Source organism: Danio rerio, chromosome 17 (genome assembly GCF_052040795.2).
Source record: "Danio rerio strain M-AB ecotype USA chromosome 17, GRCz13ab, whole genome shotgun sequence".
NCBI lineage: Eukaryota > Metazoa > Chordata > Actinopteri > Cypriniformes > Danionidae > Danio > Danio rerio.
In genome coordinates, this window is record NC_141037.1 from 43,528,342 (window position 1) to 43,551,777 (window position 23,436).

The 23,436-nt window shown below is 35.7% G+C and overlaps 1 protein-coding gene across 6 annotated transcripts in view; it reads right to left on the reverse strand.

Annotated features, from left to right (window-relative positions):
- Window positions 1-23,436, reverse strand: part of LOC797812 — a 299,215-nt gene that overhangs the window by 215,417 nt on the left and 60,362 nt on the right. For 2 of the 6 annotated variants that reach the window (XM_087290926.1, XM_087290927.1), the window contains exon 2: window positions 20,571-20,636. The exons of the other annotated variants lie outside the window; for them this stretch is intronic. The gene's annotated coding sequence lies outside the window, so the exon portion shown is untranslated. The remainder of the gene's footprint in view (window positions 1-20,570; window positions 20,637-23,436) is intronic. 6 annotated transcript variants of the gene reach the window in all.

The window sequence follows — 23,436 nt, forward strand, 5'->3', positions numbered from 1 at the left end:
TTGCAGGACTCCCAGAGTTCATCAAGATTCTTTGGATTCATCTTCAATGCCACCTCCTTCATTTTACCCCAGACATGCTTAATAATGTTTATATCTGGTGACTGAGCTGGCCAATCCTGGAGCATCTTGACCTTCTTTACTTTTAGGAACTTTGATGTGGAGGCTAAAATATGAGATTGAGTTCTATCCTGCTGAAGAATTGTCCCTCTCCTGTGGTTTGTAATGTAATGTGCTGCACAAAAATGCCTTGATGCCTCAGGCTGTTGGTGTTGCCATCTACTCTGCAGATCTCTTGCACACTCCCATACTGAATCTTACCCCAAACTTTGATCTTTCCTTCACCAAACTTACTGCTTTTTATAAGAATTTTTGGTCCATGTGGAACCATAGGTCCATAGTGGTTCAATAGGTCTTCTGCAGTATTTGTGATGATTGGGATGCAGTTCAACAGATGATTCATTATAAAAATGTACTCTCTGCCACTTTTTCAAATGATCAACTAGAAGTCAAGATATTATTTGTTGCTCTTAAAACTGAGATCAACTTTTGTCAGGTAGTGTATAAATAAGTGAAAGTGAATTTTACAACAGCACTACAGCTTCCTAGCATCCAAACATGTGAGCCGCTAGTCATGTGTCCTAATCTATGTAATCTGCTTTTGAGCTTTGCCCCACTTTTCCCACCACAGGCTAGCTCATTATCAAATGACACCAGCGCATATAGTGAATCCCCATCATGTCATACAAATCTCCAATCCAACCTGCTCTCATGCAGCAATGCCCTAGCACTAACTCTACCGTCAGCCTACCACTGACATAGACGTTAACACTTGTGTGACAGGAAATCTTTAATCCAGTCCTTTAACAGCGGAGGTCGGCGAGCCCCTCCTTGCACACAAGATAAAGTCGTCTCTCTTAAAGCCCAAAAATAACATTCCCTCTCGGGAATTCTTGGATTTTCCCTTTTTTTTCCCCGATAGAAGGCTTTCCAGCTTTTTTTTTTTTTTCTTCCAAATTGAGAGCTGCATTGTCACTGCAGGGGTGGAAGCAATCTTTTTATGGAGTATGGAGTGGGCCCATAATGTTTCATTGAATTATCCCCTTTTGCCAATAGAAGTCAGTCAGCAAAGCTTCTTACACTGACTGCAGGACTCGCAATGAAGCCTGATGCAATCTGATATCTCTGCAAACCAATTCCAAAGCAGAAAGCAGAATGAGAAGAGAAATTTCCCAGCCTGGGCAATTTTCACCGCAGGCCCTATAAAGCTCTAAATTGTTTCCCGACTCTTTGTGTCCTATATGGACTCTTAAAACATGCAGCAAGCTTTTAAAATCATGCAATATTTGATCCTGTGTATGTATATATGTATGTATGGATGGATGTATGAATTATTGCATTTAATTTGCAAAAACAGCTGCCTAGTTGCACATTATTTCACTTATTACAAGGCTACTTGCCTCAAAACTAAACAATTATACTAAATACTGATCTGGGGTGCATTTCCCAAAACCATTGTTAGCCAACTAAGGTTGCAAGTTTCGCCGTTACAAACATAGTTTGTTGATATGCCGTTTCCCAAATCCATTATTCCAATGAACATTTGCAAACTGCATCACAAACTTGAGGACTCGCAACTACAGCTCTGGAGCTGTGATTAGAAACATAGTTCCTGGCTTTGTGCTATTGCCACTTATCCACTAAGTGGGGGATAAGTGGGAATAGCAAGTGTTTTGGGAAACACTTGTCACTACATAGTTCTTTTTCCAAACGATGCATCGTACTATGATAGTTTAGCTGCAAGTTACATCGTTGTTTGGGAAACGCACCCCTGAGCTGTAATCTGAGCTGCAATTCAGAGTGTGCCTCATACAACAAGGTTATTATAGTTAACGAAAATGAACGAAAAAATGAAAACTAAAATTTTAAATAATTGTCGTTAACTGAAATAAAAATGAGTTTTGGAACTAACTGAAACTATATTGTGTACATACAGAACTAACTGAAATTAACAAAAATTCTAGCAAAAACCTCCTTCGTTTTTGTCTTTGTAAACATATTCAATATATAATCTTACTGTAAGCCTTTTAGAAGTAAATATAATTTGCGCTCCAGGTGTTGGACCCGCATGGCACCACAGAGTCTGTAGTCCTGCTGCCATTGGCCAGACTGAGCCGGTTCTCCTCCAGTCATCCATTCCTCACTGTTGCTCCCGCGACAAAACAACAAGCGTACATGACAGCAGCATGGTGACAGCATTAAATACAGACACTTCAAACTGTTGCTTTAACACATTTGTGCTCTATAATGGATTTTATTTCTGTATCGCGGTTGCAAACAAATCTTTTTAACCGGATCTTCTAAGTGAACCGGTTGAACTAGTTCACCAAATCGAACTGAATCATTTGAAACGATTTCGTCTCCAGTAAGCACTTATCCACAAACTACTTACTTTTTAACAAGCCTAATCATGCTTCAGTTGGGTTGCAAAACTTTACTGTAAGACATTTTTTAGATCATGAGGATGTTTTAACCGACTGAAATTACTATTGCTGACTGCATAATGTTGAATCCTAACATCCGCGTCAAAGATCTGAACTTCCCATCACTACTGTGTATCTAACCTCAGAAGCAGCCATGCACACATATTATACTTAATGCTGCTAGCTTGTAGGCTGTTGTATTTGAATTTGAGGATGAGTAGATGATAGTGTTCATGTGTCTTCTGAATACATGTTTAAAAAATGTATGGCTGAGTATTTATTAAACAATATTTATTCTGTTTATTTTGAATCTTGCACCTAACCAATATCCTTATTTAGAAAAAAACTAAAACTAATACAGAAACTAATAAAAACTAAATTAAAACTAAATCATTTCAAAATATAGAAACTAATAAAAACTAGTATATATACATCTAAAATTATTTTAAAATCACAGAATTTTAAAACAAAAAGTCAAAACGAAATAAAAACTAAAACTAATGAAAAATCTACAGCCTTATTGTTATATATATATATATATATATATATATATATATATATATATATATATATATATATATATATATATATATATAATTTTATTTTTTTCTTAATATACCTTTATCTTGCTGTTTATCTTTTGTAGTTTTCTCTTTTCCTTTTATCCAGACTAGAAAGTTGTCTTTTGTGTGTGTTATTATTGAGTGTTTTGCTCCTTTTTCCAACATATGCTCATTCTGAAAACTACATGCTACAGGGCGGTATGAGGCTTTTTTCTTTTTGAGCTTACCAGCTGACGTCTTTGAACACTTTCCCGATGTTACCAGTTTGTACAGTTAGCTTGCCATGTACGTCAGCGAACTTGAGATGCAGTGAGTAGTTGACCAAGACGACAGAGTATAGGGAAGAAAGGTTTCAGAAAGTGGATACGATGAAAACAGAAGCCAAATAAATAAAATAAACAAGTAAATAACAGGCTGGGAATGTGGTAAAATCTGAAAACTTGGTAAAAATCAGGTCAGGGCTTTTCTTTTTCTGGATTGCAGTGGTTGTATTTAGGAAAGTGGATGGGTGATGGTTAATTGGTACTTTTGAAAACACTTTTGGTTGGGTTCAGGGAAGGAATAGGGAGTAGGGTGGGTCAGTCGATCGGTCAGTCAGTCAGTCAGTCAGTCGACAACGGCTTCTGGTGGATTTATATGACAACAGCTGGTGTGAATGGCACTCGCGAGAGAAATCTCAAAAAGCTTACACAGCGGCCTCTGGTGGATTCGCAAAAACAAAAACGTACCTTCTGGAATGTATTTGGCACTCTCCAGAAATGTGTATTGTGGTACATTTTCAGATCGAGCCTGGGTTCCCTTCCTGAGTTAACTTTAGGTATGTCAGTCATACTCTAGTTCTTCATATATCCTGTAGTCCATTAGCATAATACTGCATTTCTTCATTGAACAATGTGCAATATGTTGTGTATAACCACCATTATCTACTGACATAAAATAAATATAAAAATAATTCAAAATCATGTACTCTTGGGGACAGCTGCTTAGTTCGCCTTTGACCAGCTTAATTAGGCCAATAACAAATTAACATTTTGTTGCCATGTCTTTATTATTGCCAGACCATAGGTTTGCAACCTGCACAGCTTTACAGCAAACTGTTTGTCACAAGGCTTATTTCCAAGTGAAAATATGTAATTGTGGCACATTTACCCACAGGTAGTTTTCAAAACACTATACAGTATCTGAAAGGTTTGTGCATTCTATCCACGGTTTGTGTTAGTCTTGCATGGGTTCACAATAATGATATGTTTGCAAGGAACTGAAGCTTTTAAGAGCTTTCAAGAGATGCTTTAGCAGTGGTCTGTAAAATTGGAATAAAAAACAAGCTCGCTGCTCAGTGCCATAGTCTCAAATTTCAACAGCAAAATGATGTTTTGTTTTTAAATATCACAGCATATTTTGAAACATTAATACATCCTTGTCTTTTTGTTGAGCAATTTTATGAAATAGCCACAATTACAGTGCGCTGCCAGGAAAATCTCCAAACACTGCTGTTAGAGTTCCGATTTACACAACAACCATTGAGGCATTTTTCCTCTTGAGAATAAATATCACCTCCTTCCCCTTTAAAGAGCGATGTCTTTGCGATTTGAGTAGTACATTTATCTCCACCAAATGTGCCAGTCTGCTTTTCATTGCGCGCTTTGTAAATGTCATGGAAGTCACCAAGTGAGAAAATACGGCTTTTGGTCTCTATTGTGTTTATTTATGAATTTCTTGTCAATTGGCCCTTTATAAAAACTGAATGTGTGGAGTTTGTTTTCTATGGTAAAGCAGAGAACAAATCGAGATAGAAAAGGGGCTTAAATTCCTTTATGTTGAAAGTTTTTGTCTCCTAGAATGTTTTTATTTGCTTTTTTATGTTCTTATAAGATTTTTTTTTTTTGTATTCCTTATGCAGTTTTACATAAACAAGAAACACCATATACAGTTCATTTCAGTTTGTTCATTGATGGATTCAATTAAATCCAGACAAAGTTCAATGGGCTATATGCACACAGACTTTTAATTTTAATTCAAAGGGCTTCCGTTGAACTATCTTTCGATTTCAAAATTGCCACGCTTAAGATCTGATTTTTTTTTAAAAATCATTGATCTTCGCTTCCTTTTAGATTTACGATATGAAGTGGGTCTCAGACCGGACAAGAAGCACTGCATTAAATTCCATTTTCCCTGCCATGTCTTTATACTATGACAGTTTATTTTACCCCAGTATTTTCAATGGGCTGCTAGCCTTTCTGTGCCTGTTGCTACTGACAGCGCAAGTGGTTACAACAGTCTTTCATCTCGTTTTACACTTGAAAAACTAAATGAATGCGTAGTCTATGTAAAAGTCAGTGTTGGGCAGTAGAGTTGCTACAAGTAGTGACACTGCTAGCTTAAATACATTTCTCAGTAGCGTAGCGGTCGGGTTGCTACTTTCTAAATCAAATAGCTTTTCAGTAGCGAAGCTATTTTATCAGTCACAAGTCTTCTTCCTGTTTTACGGTGTGCGACAACAAAGTTTTTGGTGTGTCACTGCCACCTCTGGTTGGCGATGCCGCCAACCAAAAGTAGCTTGATGGAAAGATGACTGAGAGAGAGGAATTATTTCTGAAGCAGAATTCCTCATTACCATACTTCGAGAGGTACATGTTAAGATGCAATAACTTAATTTCTGATGCTGTGCTCAAAAATAAATAAATAAATAAATAAATAAATAAATAAAAATAATAATAAAAAAAAAAAATATATATATATATATATATATATATATATATATGTGTGTGTGTGTGTGTGTGTGTGTGTGTGTGTGTGTGCATAAAATATAATGCTCATTCCAAAATATTTCCCTTTCCTATAAATTAATATAGTAATTTAAATGCGTAACACCTGGTACACTGTAGAAAGTCATTCTGCTGCCTTGTGGATTTCATTAAATTTAATATGTACACTTTATTTAATAAAATTAATTTTCGTATTTTAGGGCTTTTTTGCTTTAAAATTATATTTAAAAATGTCTGTAATAAAATATAATCAATTTTACTGAAATGAGAGTTTTCAAATAAGTCAGGGGCAAATGTCAGAATGTCTAGCCAAGGAAAGACAGCCCTCGCCGGATACATGAGTGATGAGCGCCCGTCATGACATGGAGGTGGACACCTCCGGAATTGTTAGAGGACATTTTAAATGCACACCATTTTATCAATAAAATGCAGATTTAGCTTTAAACAACTACATTCTCGCATGTAATGTAATGTAATCGACCCCGGATTAATAAAGGGACTAAGCCGACATGAAAATGAATGAATGAATGAGTAATGTGTATTCATATAGCGCATTTTATTGTGTACGGCCATACACCCAAAGCGCTTCACAATCATCAGGGGGAGGCGGGTCTCTCCACTCCACCACCAGTGTGCAGCATCCACTTTGATGAGATGGCTGCCACAGGGCAACAGCGCCAGTGCGCTCTCCACACACCAGCTATTGGTGGAGTGGAGAGACAGTGATAGAGCCAATTCGGTGGATGGGGATGATTGGGAGGCCATGATCATAAGGGCTGATAGAGGGACTTTGGCCAGGACACCGGGTTCACTACGCGCCAAAGCCTTAGCTGGCCCACTTTATCTGGCCCCGGGAATGACTGTGGGAATGTGACTAGCCCTTGTTCACATTTTTAGCGAGAGTGGAAACACAGTTCTTGACTACATTTCCAGTAATTGTGTCCTCGTGGGTTTGATCTGCGCATTTTACGAGTAACTGTCTAGTGAACACTGGAAAATATTGGAGAGGTAGTATTATTTTGTTTATATATTATCTAATTCCATCTTAAGATTATCGATTTGTTTGAATGTACAGTTTTTGATTGTGTATTATATGACGTATTGCCTATTAAAAGATTGTTGTTTTGTGGCTCCACACTGCTTAACAGGCTCCACTAATTTAAGACTAATTGAATTCATTTTTATCCAATCCATACTTGTTAAATATAGTTAATAATATTGCTTGTATTCTGTTACCTCAATTTTATTACTTAGGTATAGGGTGTTAATTTTAGATGTGATGAACAAACTCCAGAAATGTTTCGTTAAATCAAAATAAAAACATTGATGATTTTTATTCACATTGTGCTGGTTTTCTATCAAATTAATATTTTTGTAAAAAATTTGCTTATTTTTTTAAGTACTGTTTGCATTTACTCATATTAAAAGACTAATTTTAAATCAGCTAATTTAATTAATTGTTACTAAATGCATATTTGTTAAATTTAAATAATAATATTGATTATAATATGTTACCACAATTTTTTGAGTAGATATACACTGTTAAAAATGTAGGGTTTCACACAATTCATTCATTTTGTCCCAACACAAATTGATTAACTTAACACTTTTAACAAATTAGTTCGATTTAACATAAGTTTTAGTTGTTCCAATGACATTTCAAGAATTGTGTTGTTTAAGCTCATTTTAATTAAGTAGTTTGAACAAGCAAAATATAATAATTTTTTGAATGTAGGGTTTTTTTTTTTTTGCAGTGCACTTTTTAGACTTTCAGGAATGATCAATCTGAAATACCTATCTAAAATTGCCTTACAGTGCATACATGCCTCTTAGTGGATTTTTATCCAACAGATATCCAACAGAAGTCAACTTAATCTGCAAACCCTATTCCAATAGTCCACCAATGCTATATGGTTAGTCTAATGAGGGTTAATCCTAACCTAACTCACTACTAATGCTCTAATGAGAGTTAGTTGGCATACAGAGTTGACAGAGAGTGACAACTGATATATTAATATGATTTTATATATTAATATTATTAGCAACTGCATCAAGTTACAGTTTTTTTTCTTAATGCACAGATGTAATTACATGCAGGTATTGAATCAATAATAAGTGCAATTTAACTACGATTTGTATTTAAACACTAAGTACATTGTTACAAATAATTAATTTCGGTGAAAGTACATGTTAGTTAAGACTAACTAATAAAAATGTGACCATTTAATAATAATGATGATGATTATTATTATTATTATTATTATTATTATTATTATTATTAACGAATGAAGTGGAGCTGCAACGAATCTTTAGCTGTGTCGGCATGATGTTGATATACGGAACTCAATCCGGAATCTCCGCCTATTAGTTTCATGCACAGACCCGGGGACATTGAAACACCCGGCCCCACCCACTAACACTGTAGAAAGAAAAAGTTGGAATACAAACACTGTAGCAGATCTCGGTTAAATTAAGTCGCGAAGACGCTGTGCTCTAAAGTGTGAGGGAAAGTTTGTGTTACCGTAAAACCTGTGAAGAGTCAGTGGTTGAGGGTTTTTTTTTTTTTTGCAAAATTACCTCAGGATTATAGCCCCAGCCTTGTGTTGTGTTTCCATCATTTTTCAAAATTTTATTTTTATTTTAAAGGAAGGATCAGAAAAGACTATTTTATGTGTTTAATTGTGTTTTGTTACTTGTATCCTCTTGTACTGCATCTGGTTAACTCTTTGTATTCTTATATCGCGTCTAATGCCAGGTCAAAAATCGACACGTATCGCTTTGTGAGCATTTCTCTCGTGTCTCGCACTGAATGCAGTCGACCAGTCACAACAGAATGGGTCATTGGACCAATCAGCGCAGATTAGCTTCGCGCTAAGGAAGGGTTTGGGAACAAATGAATTGCTGAACGAATCATATGAGAGTCATTGGGATAATTAGGTAGAAATAAATCCATAATATAAGACAGTGAAAGTGTTTTTTTTTTACTTTGCATGCATATCAGACTGTTGTTGGAGACCCCCAAAACCAAAATAAGAGCCTTTTTAATGCGTGATAGGACCTCTTTAAAGCAGATGTAATTGCATACATATATAAAAATCAATCATAAGTACAAAATAAAACCATGTATTTACACAATAGGTACATTGTAACAACTGATTAATTTCAGTGTAAGTACAAGTTCGTTAAGGCCACCTAAAATAAAGTGAGACCATATAATAACAAAATAATAATAATAATAATAATAATTATTATTATTATTATTATTATTTTATTTTTTTATTATTACCACCTTCTTTAAGTCATTGGGAACTATTTTGTGAAGATTTTACATCTGAAAAAAAGTCACATTTTATACTTTCCCAAGGTCTATAATCTCATGGAAGTCATGGAAAAGAGCTTTTTGTGGTTTCTGTTGCAATAATTCTTGTTTCTTCATTTTGGCATCTTTTAATACACTTTGTTTAACAAAAAAAAGCTGCAGATACAAAACTACATTATTAAAACACTCTAAAAACTGTGCATATTTAGAAAAGACAAGAAAAACATTTCCTCCGAATGTTACTCTTTTTCCAAGAAGACTAAAAATAAGTACTGTCTAAAATACCGTTGCTTTTTGTTTTATTTATTTATTCCAGCAGCTAAAACCTGCAGTGGCAAGAGCCGATAATCAGGGTCAGAATATGCCAGTTGACAGCAATTTGAAAGCAAAAGAAATGGGCTAATGATGCCGATTCTTCCTGATCTGGAATCTGTTCGGTTGGAGGCATTTCCTCTGGGGGGGGCACATATTGTATCTGATATGAGGTGCGTGGTTGCAGTCTGCTTCTCAGGGACACAACAGAGGGGATACGGGTAGGGAGCAGAAAGGTTGCCAGAAGACTTTCAGGAACATATGGTGCCTCCAACACGGCTCCCTGACACCTTTCAAGCTGCAGCTGTTTTGAGAGGTTCTCAGCTTTTATTTACTGTTTAACACTACCCACTACTGGCACAAGGCAATACAGAGCCAGTGTTTTATTTTGTTACCAGAGTCAGTATATGCTTTAGCAAGCATTTTGAAAAATAAAAATAATAACAGTATTGAAAACACTTTTATTTTGTTTTCTTTGTATGTACAGTTTGCCATGATGACAGTACATAATATTTTGCTAGGCATTTTTTACAAGATACCTGTATTCAGCTTAAATTGCAACTTTAAGGCTTTAAGGTTAAACTAAGTTAACTAGGCAAGTTAAGGTAATTGGTCAAGTCATTGTATAGCAATGGTTTGTTCTGTAGTCAGTTGAACAAAATAATACGGCTTAAGGGTTTTTTTCTATATAAGGTTTTGACTCTTCTAAAGCATTAAAAAAACATAATTTGTTTTCAGATATTTACGAAACATTCTAATTGAACATTCATGTTTATCTAAAAAACAATGCTGAATTCAGATATTCTGCTTTGAAAGTGTGTTCCGTGCCGGAACGTCTGTCTGTTTCGGTCCCTATAACCCACCAAATGCCAGTTTAGCCAATTATATTTAAGCACCCTGAGTTGTCTTATCGGAAATGGGCATATTTCATTCATTCAGTCATAAAGGCACAAAATATGTGTCTGCAACAGGAAATGTGACCTCTGGTGGACAGTAGCAGACTCCGAAATGTGACGTGGATTCAAATGAGGTGGTTATTAATTAGCAAATAACATACATAAACATTACAAACTTTAACTTTAGGTCCACAGGTTACATTGTAACCCCGTATGCTAACCAACATAATGTCAGGGTTCTGCCACTCTGGTCTTGTAAATTATTGTTTTGGTGGCAGGGCTCGGACACTAGCCATGTCTGGTCCTGTTTCTGTCTCTGTGTGCGCGCGGGCCGTCAAGGGTGTACGCGTGCGCTCTTGTACTCGTGTTTGTGTTTTCGTCTGTCTGCAGCGTGGTGTTTCATTCCCAGCGTCTCAGTCTAGTTTGTTTCGGTTCTGGTCGGCGCTGGGATGAGGCATGCACGCTGTATGTGTGAGCGCACGGTGAGTGTTTGCATTCATCGTGTGCTTGTGTCTTGCATCTGTTAAAGCACGTGGCTATGTGTTTACATTGTGGTCATGTGCTTTTGTCGTGTGCTTCAGTGTTGTGTTTGTGTTGTCATGAACATGCGGTCAATGAGTTCTCTCATTGGCTGCATGTTCTTGTCCTGTTTTATTTGAGCGCATGGCTTGTGTTGTCTCTCTGTGTCATGCGCTCTCCCGTCTATTGTCTTGTCCCACCCTCCTTGTTAACCCATTATTAGTTAATTGTTCACCTGTTTGTGTGTTAATTTTCTACAGTTTATAAACCCCTCACATTTGCTGTCCTGTGCCAGTTCATCATCACATTTTGTCGTTTGAAGTCTAGTCCTGTTGTGTTTCCAGTCCTCATCCTTGCCAGTCTGCCCAGTCCTGTTTGTATGTGAATGTATTTGTTTGTTAATGTTTTCCCCCTTCGGGGTAGTTTATTTTGCATTTTACTTTATTTTTATTATTTAATAAATTCCCATTTTTCCTGCACTTGAGTCCTCGCTCCTTTCCCCTCACCAACCCTGACACATAATATCACGGCAATTCGTAATTGTTTGATTTAGTGGGTAATTTGTATGAACGCATACAATCTAATTCATACAATTTAGTACGATTTGCTCATCTCTAAATGATGATTAGGTTTAGGGGTTGGGTTGGGTGCCATGCCTCCTTTTCAAAATTGTACAATTTCACACGACTTAACTAAACGGACAAAACATACAATACTTATGTTTTCTTAAGAGATCAGGATGGTCCTAACAATACGTGACCAGATTTGCAGTAATAAGCTGTTTGCAGTTGCGACTTTAGGCATGGTCAATATGGGTGATTGCCCAGGGCGACATCTTGCTGGGGGGCGGCACAGGGAGACGGTGCAAAAAAAAACAAAAAAAACACAAGCCCGAGTAAGCTTTGAGATACAATTTACATTATGCAAGTGTATTAATTTAGAGTGGTAATTCCAGAATAAAGAAGTTAGGGTCCAATCACATTCGGCGTCTTTTGCATGCACATACTCAATGAATATTAGTGAAAGCGAACTGATGCATGAAACCATTCCGGCATGCCTCACATGCGCTGCTCTGCTACCGGTGTGAATACTGTTTTTTTACATGCACGCCGATAAAATACATGCCACTTATGCGCTGTGAAACCAGAGCATTTTTTTTTTTTTTGCAGGGGTGTCGGCATGCAGCGAGTCTTGCAAGTCGATAAAACTAAAGTTATAATATGAAAAGTTTAGATGCAAAAACCTAAATGCAGTTTGATATTTTCTTTTAAAATTTGCATTTCTCTACGATTCTTTTGTTTTGGCTCAGTAATTTTACTTTTGTAGAGACATGTAAGATATTTTCATTGTCTTTAAAGTGAAATAACTGAAAATAAACATAGGAAAAATACTAATTTTAGGAGAAAGATTCTGATGGCATTAAGAGGCTTTTGCATCTGAACTCTTCATATGGTGATGATCCTTTTTTGATTAAGCATGGCTATGAAGCAGAAAGGAGAGATGATGAATCAGGGAGGTAAGACTTATTAACATAAATTCTCGGCCATGAGTCGGGTCTAAGACAACAGATTATTACATTAAACACGTTTTTTGCAGCCTATTTTATAGAATTGTCTGTAAAATTCATGCCAAATATTTCTTAAAGGGCCATGACACCCCCCCACTTTCGGTTAAAATCTACTTCAGAATTTTTTCAAAAGATGCATGATTAATGGGCGTGGAGCTCCGCGAGCATAGGGCAGGAGTGGGCGTGGCCAGCAGGGGAGAGAACAACTGCTGTTGACAGTTAGCTCACAAAATGAGACAAACCGTGAGGAGACGCATTAGTTTATAGTTCACAAAGTTAAAATGCAAAGAAATAAACAGTAATTTAATGTCCTGCTACATTTGTTATTCGTAATTTTATATACACATAACCATAATTTATATCATTATAAAGATAAGTGTGTTCATGTAAACACTATAAATGAGGATTCTTCCTCGATCCCCGGGTCTATTATAGATCTGAATGCAGACTCAGTGCAGCAGGTCTCCTGACCTGCCTATTTTAACCATTAGTCCTGCTGAGAATATAGAGGATTTAGGCGAACGATTTTTAACGAACTCCTGATAAAAGTCAACGTCCGCCATTCTTCAATTCTCGTACTGCTCTCCTGACAAAAATGCTAGCTTTGCTGTATGATCGGCCCTGACAAGATCGCAAGGAAAAAAACATGCAACAAACCCCGTGGATCATGGAAACAAACACATAGGAGCCTTCATGAACAGCTACTGCGTGCTGTGGGTCCGTGACTCCGTGTCTCACAGCTTGCTTGAAACTGGCAGGTCTGTCTCGCCTTCGGAAAGCACGTGCTCTCATGAATAATTAAGCAGCCGGCACTTCTCATAGGATAAAAAACTCCACTATGAATAATAATGATAAACCGATGTGTCATCATTGCACTTGCAGTACTGCGCTACGTCGCCAATTTTGATCCTGCCCCAAAAATCATTTTAAACCCGAAAGCTGAAATTAGCTGACAAAAGCTCAAAATTATCCAGTTTTCCCCACAATTAAAGCTGACAGGTGCTAACATTGTCTTAACTGATGCTCAACACACACACACACATCTGTTAATATAAAAAAAAAGTTCTCCAGGGTGTCCTGAACCTTAAAGGGATCTTCGCCTCTCACTCCCGTTTTGTCTTTACATTGTTTTCCAGTTACAAAACTACTACTTCTACTACTACTACTACTACTACTACTAATAATAATAATAATAATAATAATAATAATAATAATAATCAGATTTATATTTATTTATGCTAAATAATTTAAATATATGTCTTTGGGTAGTGGTGCGTGGCCATTGTCTAGCAACACCCCTGTGGGTAACTTTAATGGGCTATTTGATGGTATAATTGATGACTGCAACAAAAAGGCAAGAAAGGTCCAGATTTAGGGAAATATTAGTAAGATTTCAGCTTGTTTGTATGCTGTTTGAATTATTTGTTTGAGACAATTACATCTGTTCCAATGGGAGTAATATAAAGTCAAAGATAGTTCGTTTCAGGGTACCATTTAAACTAGAACTTCCACTGGCTGTTTGCTATAGACCCAGCATGACAGAAATTTAAATAAGTCATTCAGAGGCTTGCTGCACTCTAATGAAATAATTTACAATCTAAATAATACACATTAAACCTCTTTACCATTTGCTAAATGCACGTGCTGAATCACTGATAGACATTCTTTAGAAGAATAGTTATTCTAGAAAATACTGTGGAACAATTCCTTCTGTTAAACATACAGTAATTTGGGAAATCACTTGGGAAAATCTCTTAGAAAATAAGAAATCATACATTTTAAATTCAGGTGTATGTATTTGGTTGTTACTGACATGTTGTAAAAGTAAACAGCAGCTTTATTATAATGCATAAAAAAATAAATCTAATGGAAAAAGACTATACCAGTTTGTAACATCAAGCAGCACAATGAGCTGTTTTATTTAAGTCTTGAGACAATAAAATTTCATTGACTGCACCTGCATGAAGGAATAAAGTCAATAACATCTTCAGAAATATTTTGGAGAGTAGTTTTAAGTCCATTGCTCAACATCTGCTCTCTGGTGCAGCACACATCTGTGTCCTCAAGATAATACAGGTGAATGAAGGATCCATCTGTCACTGAGTTGCTTTGGTTACTACTAATATTTGGGGGAGGTTCATTTATTGTGGTCGAAACTGACTGGAACTCCCTGTGCATTAAACGACTTACTTGTGTGCTATGGATCATCACTTTTTTATACATGGCTATGCAGATTTAATTTTTTCCCTTAATAATAAAAGACTGTTTAAAATCTGCATGATACATTTACTTGTGTTATTTTTGATTAATATTTTTATGTATTTTTTGATGATCTAAATCATTAAAGTATGACAAACATGCAAGAAAAAAATCATTAAGAGGGAAAACTTTTATATTTCTATTATAGTTTCTGCAGTTTATTGTGATAAAACATGTCTGCCTGTTGCACTGAACATGAAATATGAAGCACTGGGGATTTGTTAGAATGATTATAGTTGTACTGTACTCGTATCTTAGCCAAGACTAAGGTATGTGCCGAACCGTGACTTCAGTGTACCATTACACCCATAATATATGAGTCCAGCAGGGGCTCACAGCAGTCCTAATGGCCTAGTATAGTAAAGGGACACTATACTGTCAGTGGGCACCGTCTTTCGGACTCTCTGTGGTCAATAAAAATCCCATGGCGCTTCTCATAAAAAGTAGGGGTGTAACCCCGGTGTCCTGGCCAAATTCCCTCTCGACCCTTAACTATCATGGCCTCCCAATCTTCCCCATTCACTAAATTGGCTCTTTCACTGTCTCTCCACTCCCCCTATAGCTGGTGTGTGGTAAGTGCACTGGTGCCATTGTCCGGTGGCTGCAGTCAGATCATCCAAGTGGATGCTGCACACTGGTGGTGAAGTGCTTTGGGTGTATGGCCAAACACGATAAATGCACTATATAATTCCACACACATTCCACACACACACACACACACACACACACACACACACACACACAGTCTAGAGCAGGGGTAGGAAAACTTAGTCCTGGAGGGCCGGTGTCCTGCACAGTTTAGCTCCAACTCTAATCAAACACACCTGCTTATAGATTTCTAGTGATCTTGAAGACACTGATTAGTTTGTTCAGGTGTGTTTGACTAGTGTTGGAATAAAACTCTGCAAGGACACCAGCCCTCGAGGATCATGTTTGCCCATCCCTGGTCTAGAGGTTCAGTTCATGACAGCATGTGCAGCGAACAACACATTTTTACCTCTCACATAAATGCCAAGGGGCACGAGTTGCTCCCGAGCTTCTATGTACCAAGTTGACATACCAACAGCAACATTAACACTAAATATGTATACTGTACACTTTCACAGCAAAGATTATTTTCTTGTGTCTCTTTTCTCTTTTTTGGCTGGCCGACCAGCCTGGTTTTAGCTGTGTTTTGGCCATTCCAGGTTGGTTTCCAGCCATTTCCAGCCTAGTCTTTGCTGGTCAGGCTGGGAGATGACCAGCTAAAACCAGCTTGACCAGCCTAGCCAGACTAGGAACCCAGCCAAAACTAGCTTGAACAGCCTAGCCAGACTGGAAACCCAGCCAAAACAAGCTATGTCCAGCTTAAGCTATTTATTTTACTTATTTTAAAAGCTAAATGGCTGAGAAGATTAGGCAACAAATGCTTTACAACACAGTTAATTTTCAAAAACATTGAATGCATGCCATAAACATTTTTGGTATTATTTTAAACACTATTTAAAAATAAATTGTTTCTGATGTTTTGTTTACAGAGTTGACCATTTAATTACTGGTTATCAAAAAGCTAATCTAAAGTACATAATAATAATAAAAAAAGTAACAATCTAAAATAAAGGCTGACATTTGGCAAAGTAAAAAAGCAAAACAATTAATGAGTAGTAATACTTATAACAAATTAAATGGTTGCAAAACCCAAATAGAAAGTATACAACTGCGTTTTTCTGATCTACAGTATTTGTGCTCCTTTTGCCTTCATTTTACAAAAACATGAGTCTACATGCATCGTTAATGAATTAAAATGTATTAGCTATCAATTATTTAAATTGTCCACTTTTCTATTTTTAATAATGATACATTTTGCTTTCACTACCACTGAGACCATCTATGGAGGAAATAAAAATTGCATTCATGTTTTGTCCAAATAAGTTATCCTGATGGCTCGTTGCAGACAGCAACATATATAGTTTTTTCCATATCATGTATAGTTTATGTATTTACCAAGGTTTTGAGTTGTAAAGAATGCCCCCAAGATACAAATGCCCTAGAGGATAATCCAAAAGCATTGTTTTTGTAGATGAGGAAAGCTTTGTTGGGAAATGGCTTCAAACGTCACTATATTGTTGTTTTAATGTTCTAATTTTTTATTTTTCTTTGTATTATTTATACATCTACCACAGTGCAGAAACATTCAGCATGTTTATGCATTGATAACATTTGAATCAAGCCTAAATTAAATGTATTCATCATATAAAGTAATTGGGTACTTTCAGTAAACACTGATTAAACCGATCAATGCTTATTATATTTACAAGACATTTACAAACTTATAAGGCTCTGCCTTAGGGATTTTCAATACGCAGACTACAGCATCTGAAATTTAATAAAAAATAACTTAATTTGAGTTTTAAAGTTGAATAAAAGTTTTAGCAGGGTCAAGTATAACTATTTAGTTTTGATGAGCTGAGACTGACTGCTTGCACCACTGTGAGACAATACATTGTTGTTATTATTGGTCACACACATTCAGTAAATTATACACAAAAATATCTAGGGTAACTTACACTCAATGTATTAAGATTTGGTGTGCATTTACACATACAGTAGCATTAGTACTTCATTTGAATTAGTGTCAGTGCTGCCAACCAACCCTTGATGCATACCAAATATAGTAAGTGAACTGAATCCTTTAAAAATTTGAAAATGAGTCTTTTTCCACTTTTAAGCCAACTCTGATGCGTTTTTGCTGAAATATGAACACAACACAGACCATATATATATATATGTAACCCTTGTATACTGTTCATATTTACTACCCTTTCATTATGTTCATAGCTGTTTTTGGCCCACTATAATCACATTTTCTGATTGCAAAGCCATGATACCATATAATCATGCATTTGATTGATGTGATTGTTGATGGTTTTTCCATTTGATAAAAGGTAAATTGGGTGATTTTTTTTTTTTACTGTTGATCAACAGGTGGTAGCATTAACCCTTTAGATAGACCTGTGCAAAAACGTTTCTGACATTTATATGGGGTTCTACAGAGTAATACAGCAATTTATAGTTTACAAAATGTGCATTTGCCAGCAGAGAAAACCAGGAACAATAAAGAATGCATGACTATATGCAGGCACTGCTTTGCAATCAAAAAATGTCATTATAATGGTAGCCAATGGGACAAAAACAGCCACGAACATAACAAAAGGGTGGTAAATTTGCCCAGAGTGTGTTTTTTCCCCCCAAAATATGTGTCAAAATAATGATTTTCACCAAAAATGATTCAATTTGTTGAAACAGAAAGCTGTGGCCAAATTAAGTCTCAAAATCACACCAGAGTGGATGAAAACATCACATGCACATGCACAACCAACAGCACACGGGGTTAAACAAACATAAAACAGGATGCATTGTGACAAGATGTGACCAAAATATGTGTTGTTTTGCAACATATCTCAAAAGAGACTTCATTTTGGTGTCTTGAGGCTAGAGGTAGAGACACAGTGGATGAAAAAAGCAGTTGAAAAATTTAGCACTAAGGTTTATCCAATTGATTCTGCTAATATTTAATGTGCATGAGGAAAAATCTTTATATATATATATTTAGAGCTTCTGAAAAATGAATCAGGAGAACATCACATATTGATCTTCTCCTGCAAATGTTTAAAGGGATAGTTCACCTAAAAAAAATAAAATAACCTTATCGTTTATTCACCCTCGTGCGGTTTCAAACATTTATGATTTTCTTTCTTCTGTTGAACACGAAAGAAAATATTTAGAAGAATGCTGGCTGCTGGCACCCATCCACTTCCATACTAGGGGGAAAAATACTATGGACATCATTGTGTCTCAGCAACCAGCATTTTTCAAAACATCTTCTTTTGTGTTCAACAGAAGAAAGAAACTCAAATAGGTTTTGAACAAATGAAAGATGAATAAATGATGACAGAATATTTGTAGTAGCCATTTGGTGGTTCATTCCACTGTGACGACCCCTGATCGATAAGGGATTAAGGAAAATGAATGAATAAATGATTGGATGGATGGATGGATAGATGAATAAATAGTAGCCTATTTAAATTTAACTGAGTGCAGGTTTTGACAGCAAATTAAACAAATGTATTGACATTAGAATGAACTTATGCCACGTAAAAAAGGGCAAATTATATATGGCGAAGATATACATTCTAGAAATCCATACAATGGCAGTAGGCTTTTCCCCCCACAGTCTCTGCATGTTTGGCTATGTGCAAATAATTCTAAATGAAGATTAGTCACAGTGAGTTGCCAGTTTCAGGCAGCTTCAAGTCTTGGTCCATTCTTTACTGGTGTGTTTATTGACATTCAAATAAACAATTTGGAGCATACTCTCATGGGAAGCATTTGTTGTGCATTGACTAAATATCCACACTGAAGCTATCTGCAAGGAGCCATCAGGATAGCGTATTTGGACACAGCACAAACACAAATGCTTAATTTAATCATCCCATTGATGGCCTCGGAGGTAGTGAAATCTAAAATATGTCTCTATTAAAAATAGAAATGTGAACATTTTTAAATTATTTATTGCGAACACATCTTAACTCATTCACAATGCATGCATACTCATGTTTCCGAGAATGGATGCAAAGGGACATAAATACCTCAGATTGTACACTTTGTATTTCAGTTTTGCAAAAATGTAACTGGTTATAAGTATTTCTGCTCATTTTTAGTATTTTTCTTTGACAAACAGAAAGCTTTTTTTTATTATTACATTTATTAGCATTTCAAAAATGTGTAGTTAAGTGGGAGTAACAACTCAAAAAACAAAACATCAAAAACCATGATATTCATTTTGACACAGTATCAGCTTGTATAAAATCTTTGTTTAGGTTTTTGGAACTGAACTAATTTTTTGAAGCAAGCATTTATTCTTCATGACCATTTCACTTTAAAAAAGAAGCTAAAGGCCTGAATATTTAGATCAACATTGGGTGAAAGATTGTGTGAAGAGAGAATAATCATAGCTGTGAAAGTCCATGGTATACAAATGTATCCAACTGAATAGAGCTCTAGCTATTTATAGTTTAATCATTCCTTAGAGCATTGGCATGTTGCAAAACCTCTATAATTTGATCTAAAAAAAAAGAAACATTTGCTAAAGTGTAAATATGCTTGCCTGTTTTTGTGTCTATAATTTTCATGTCTAGAATGCGTTTGCAATTTACATTTATGAATGAATAATACAGGACAAATATTTTCTTGAAAGAAACAACACTGCAGTTGCTTTTTTAACACATTTGAAATGCTCATATGTGGGATGTTAGATGGCATAGTGATTTTTAGATATTAATTTTGAGTAATTGACAATTAGGCAATACTTTTTTGTAAATATATATATATATAAATATATATATGTATGTATTTGAATTTGAATTTTTAAAGAAAAGCATTAACTTTAAAAACAATAAATGTTAATGAAAAACGAGCAGTCACTAATGTTATCAATTCCTTTGCTGGACTGACAACGGTGGTGTGGATCCAAGTGCAGTTTATAAGCAACTGTCAGGCAGGCAATGGTCAACAGGTACAAACAGTATCATGAGGGTAATCCAGAAGTGTAGTTGTGGTCACAGACACAGAGGTCAGTGCAGGTGGCAAACAGAATAGACAATTAAACAAAGTAAGAATCAAAAGGCATGGCAAGGGTAATGTTACAGGTGAACAAGACTCAGCAACAATGTGTGTGTGTGCTGTGTTTGTAGTCCATTTGCAACATAGGTTCATACTGAAAACGTAGCCCTATATAGATTTTTGGACATTGTAAATTATGTAGTACATATGGCTGCATTTCATATTTAAATCGAGTGCTATGGGATGGTATGATGCAATTCCTTTTCACATTTACCAGCTAACCGCTTACCTCCATATGGATGGCTTTCCTGCAGGTCCAAGATGTCTAGTTAGCTTGCCATGTATATCAGCGCACCTGAGACGAAATGAGAAATGAGAGAAGCTGACCATGATGACAGGGTTCGAATCTAGTAAAATCATGGTAAAAATCAGGCGAGGGCTTTTCTTTTTCTGGATTACATTTTAAAACTGTCAGTTGGGTTAAGGAAAATGGGTGGGCGGGTCAATCATTGAATTTTAAAACACTATTGGTTGGGTTTAGGAAAAGAGGAGGGTAGGTCTCTGGTGGATTTATGCAAGAAGAGCAGGTGCAGATGGCACTCACTAGAGAAATTTGGGATATCAAAAAGCATACATAGCATCCTCTGGTGTATTTGCTAAAAAAAAAAAAAACTGCAAAAAAAAAAAAAAAAAACTTGGCACTCTACAGAAATATATATATAGCAGTACGTTTTCAGAATGAGCCTAGGTTGTCTATTTGATTAGTTGTGAACAGCTTCAGCTGTGTTTGTTATCAGAGGGAATCTGAGCCAGGTGTGTGAGTGAAGTGCATGATGGGATCTGTAGTTCATTAAAGTGACCGATTTGTAATTATTCAGCAATATGCAAATGCTAGATCACTGGTGATTATGACACAAATAGCATGAGATTGGTGTATCCTCATCATTGGGTAAATATCTTTAAATAGTGTTATTTATTTTATATAAATAATACATTTTTACTCCATAACACATTTACTTCATGACTTGTCAGGAAACTTTTGGAAACCAAAAAACAACAAAAATCTAACAATTTTAAAGTAGTTCCAAACAAGTTGAATATGCAAAAAAATAAATAAATTAATTGATTAAAGAAAACAGGAGCACTTCATGGTCTTCACAGTGGGCTTCAGCCACATGATCTTAAATGTGATCCTTCACCTAATAACTGATTTTTATAGAATTACCTATTTAAAATTAGCATGTAGCATAATACCAAAGTAGGTGGTTTTCATTGACAAAATGTTTATTAGGTTCCTATTTTTTTAGAAAAACATGAATTAAAAAAATAGTGTGAATTACTAAAATTAGAACTAAAGTATTTATTAATGATTTTGTGATTTAGGTTTTATTCTTAGAAATTACTGTGGTATCAATAATCTAGAATCAGTCAGGCAAATAACTAACACAAGCTTTGCTCAATGTTCTTAAAATATAAAAAGAAAACTAAAAATAAATAAAATGTGTTGTTTCATCCTTCTTGCTTTAATTTACAAGACTCGCCAAAATCATCTCCATCCAAATATTATAAAACAGTCCAATGATGAGTGGAGCAAACCATAACAAACAAACAGGGGAAAATGTATAACCATACACACACACAAAAAAAAAAAAACATTAATGCAAATGAATAAGTATATTTGAGCACTATATGAATGAAGTCATAATTACATACTCTTCCATTCATTAATTCATTGTAACTTTATTTTGGCCCCTGATTCTTTGTGGAATATAGCTTTGTTAATGCGCCACAGGAAACTGCAGAGACCCAGCTGGATTTTGACATGTTTCTCATTCATTGGCTGGGTTCCCAGTGAACTGCCCCAATGCTGCCTCCAGCACTGATATCACAGCTATAAATAATAAAGCATCCCATGGCTCTGGGAATACATGTATCTGAAACAATAAGAGTGCCGAGACTGCTCTTTGCCAGTACGAGATCAGTATATATTAATGAGACTGAACCTCGAAGCCTGCGATGATTATTTTTTTAAAGCTCGGTTTCTTATGGCATATTACTTCAAGAGGAATGGTTTTGATAACAGCTGTAAGTATGCTGTAGTATTGCAGAAAGGCTGATGTGAGTCCTAGCTCAGCTAAATAAACACATGTACATTCCCTAGTCCTTCAAAGCAATTATGTAGTCATACCACTATGCAAAATCACATAACAATACGTTGATCTTAAACCAAAAATGTTTTGGTTATTAGTCTTCTATACTAAGTCTCTATACTAAGCCTCTGAGTCTTCTATCCTTTTTTTTAATACTGAAAATCAAGTTTGAAGTGAGCATAGCAGGGACTAACATTAATTTGTTGCTTTACTGTTCCGGAAATAATTTTAACCTACAAATTAATTGGTGATCATTTAAGAGCTTCCGCATCTGAGCAAATGCTTAATTAAGGCTCAATGAATTATTGATTAAATGCTTAGTTTTATGATTAAATCCCTGTAGTGTGTGTGTGCATGTGTGTGTGTCATGTGTCTGTGTGTGTATATGCATACAAATAAAAAGTCCTCAATAGCCTGAAGTATCATATTTGAAACATTTGAACTTTTTTTAGTTCTTTAGTGCATCAAGTAAGAACAATCTAAAAAAATAAATAAATAAAAGAAGGTCGCTGGTTCTAATCCTGACTGGGCCAGATGGCATTTCTGTGTGAAGTTTGCCAACTCAATCTCATAGCAATTCGTAACCTTTTGATTTAGTGGCTATAATTTGTATGATCTAATTTGTAAAGTTTAGTACGATTTGAATTTCCCCCAATGACTGTTGGGTTTAGGCAGGGCTGGACTGGGACAAAAAAAAAATAAAAAATCGGCCCTGGCATTTTGGGACAGAGAGGCCCACTACATCAATCAAAATGCTCCCCATTTGTGCACGCCCTAGAATATGTTTACCAACTCCTATTCTGTAAAACCACAAAAGCCATATATAGGAAATAATGAGTTGACAAATTACAAAATTTAATTTATTATTATAATAAATTATAATCCACACTGGAAGTCCATCTTGTGTGTGCCTGTGTGTTTTGAGGGAACTTACATTAAATAATGAACTTAACAAAAACTGCCTGCTGATGCACAGTTAATGTTGATTAATAAAATAAAGATAAA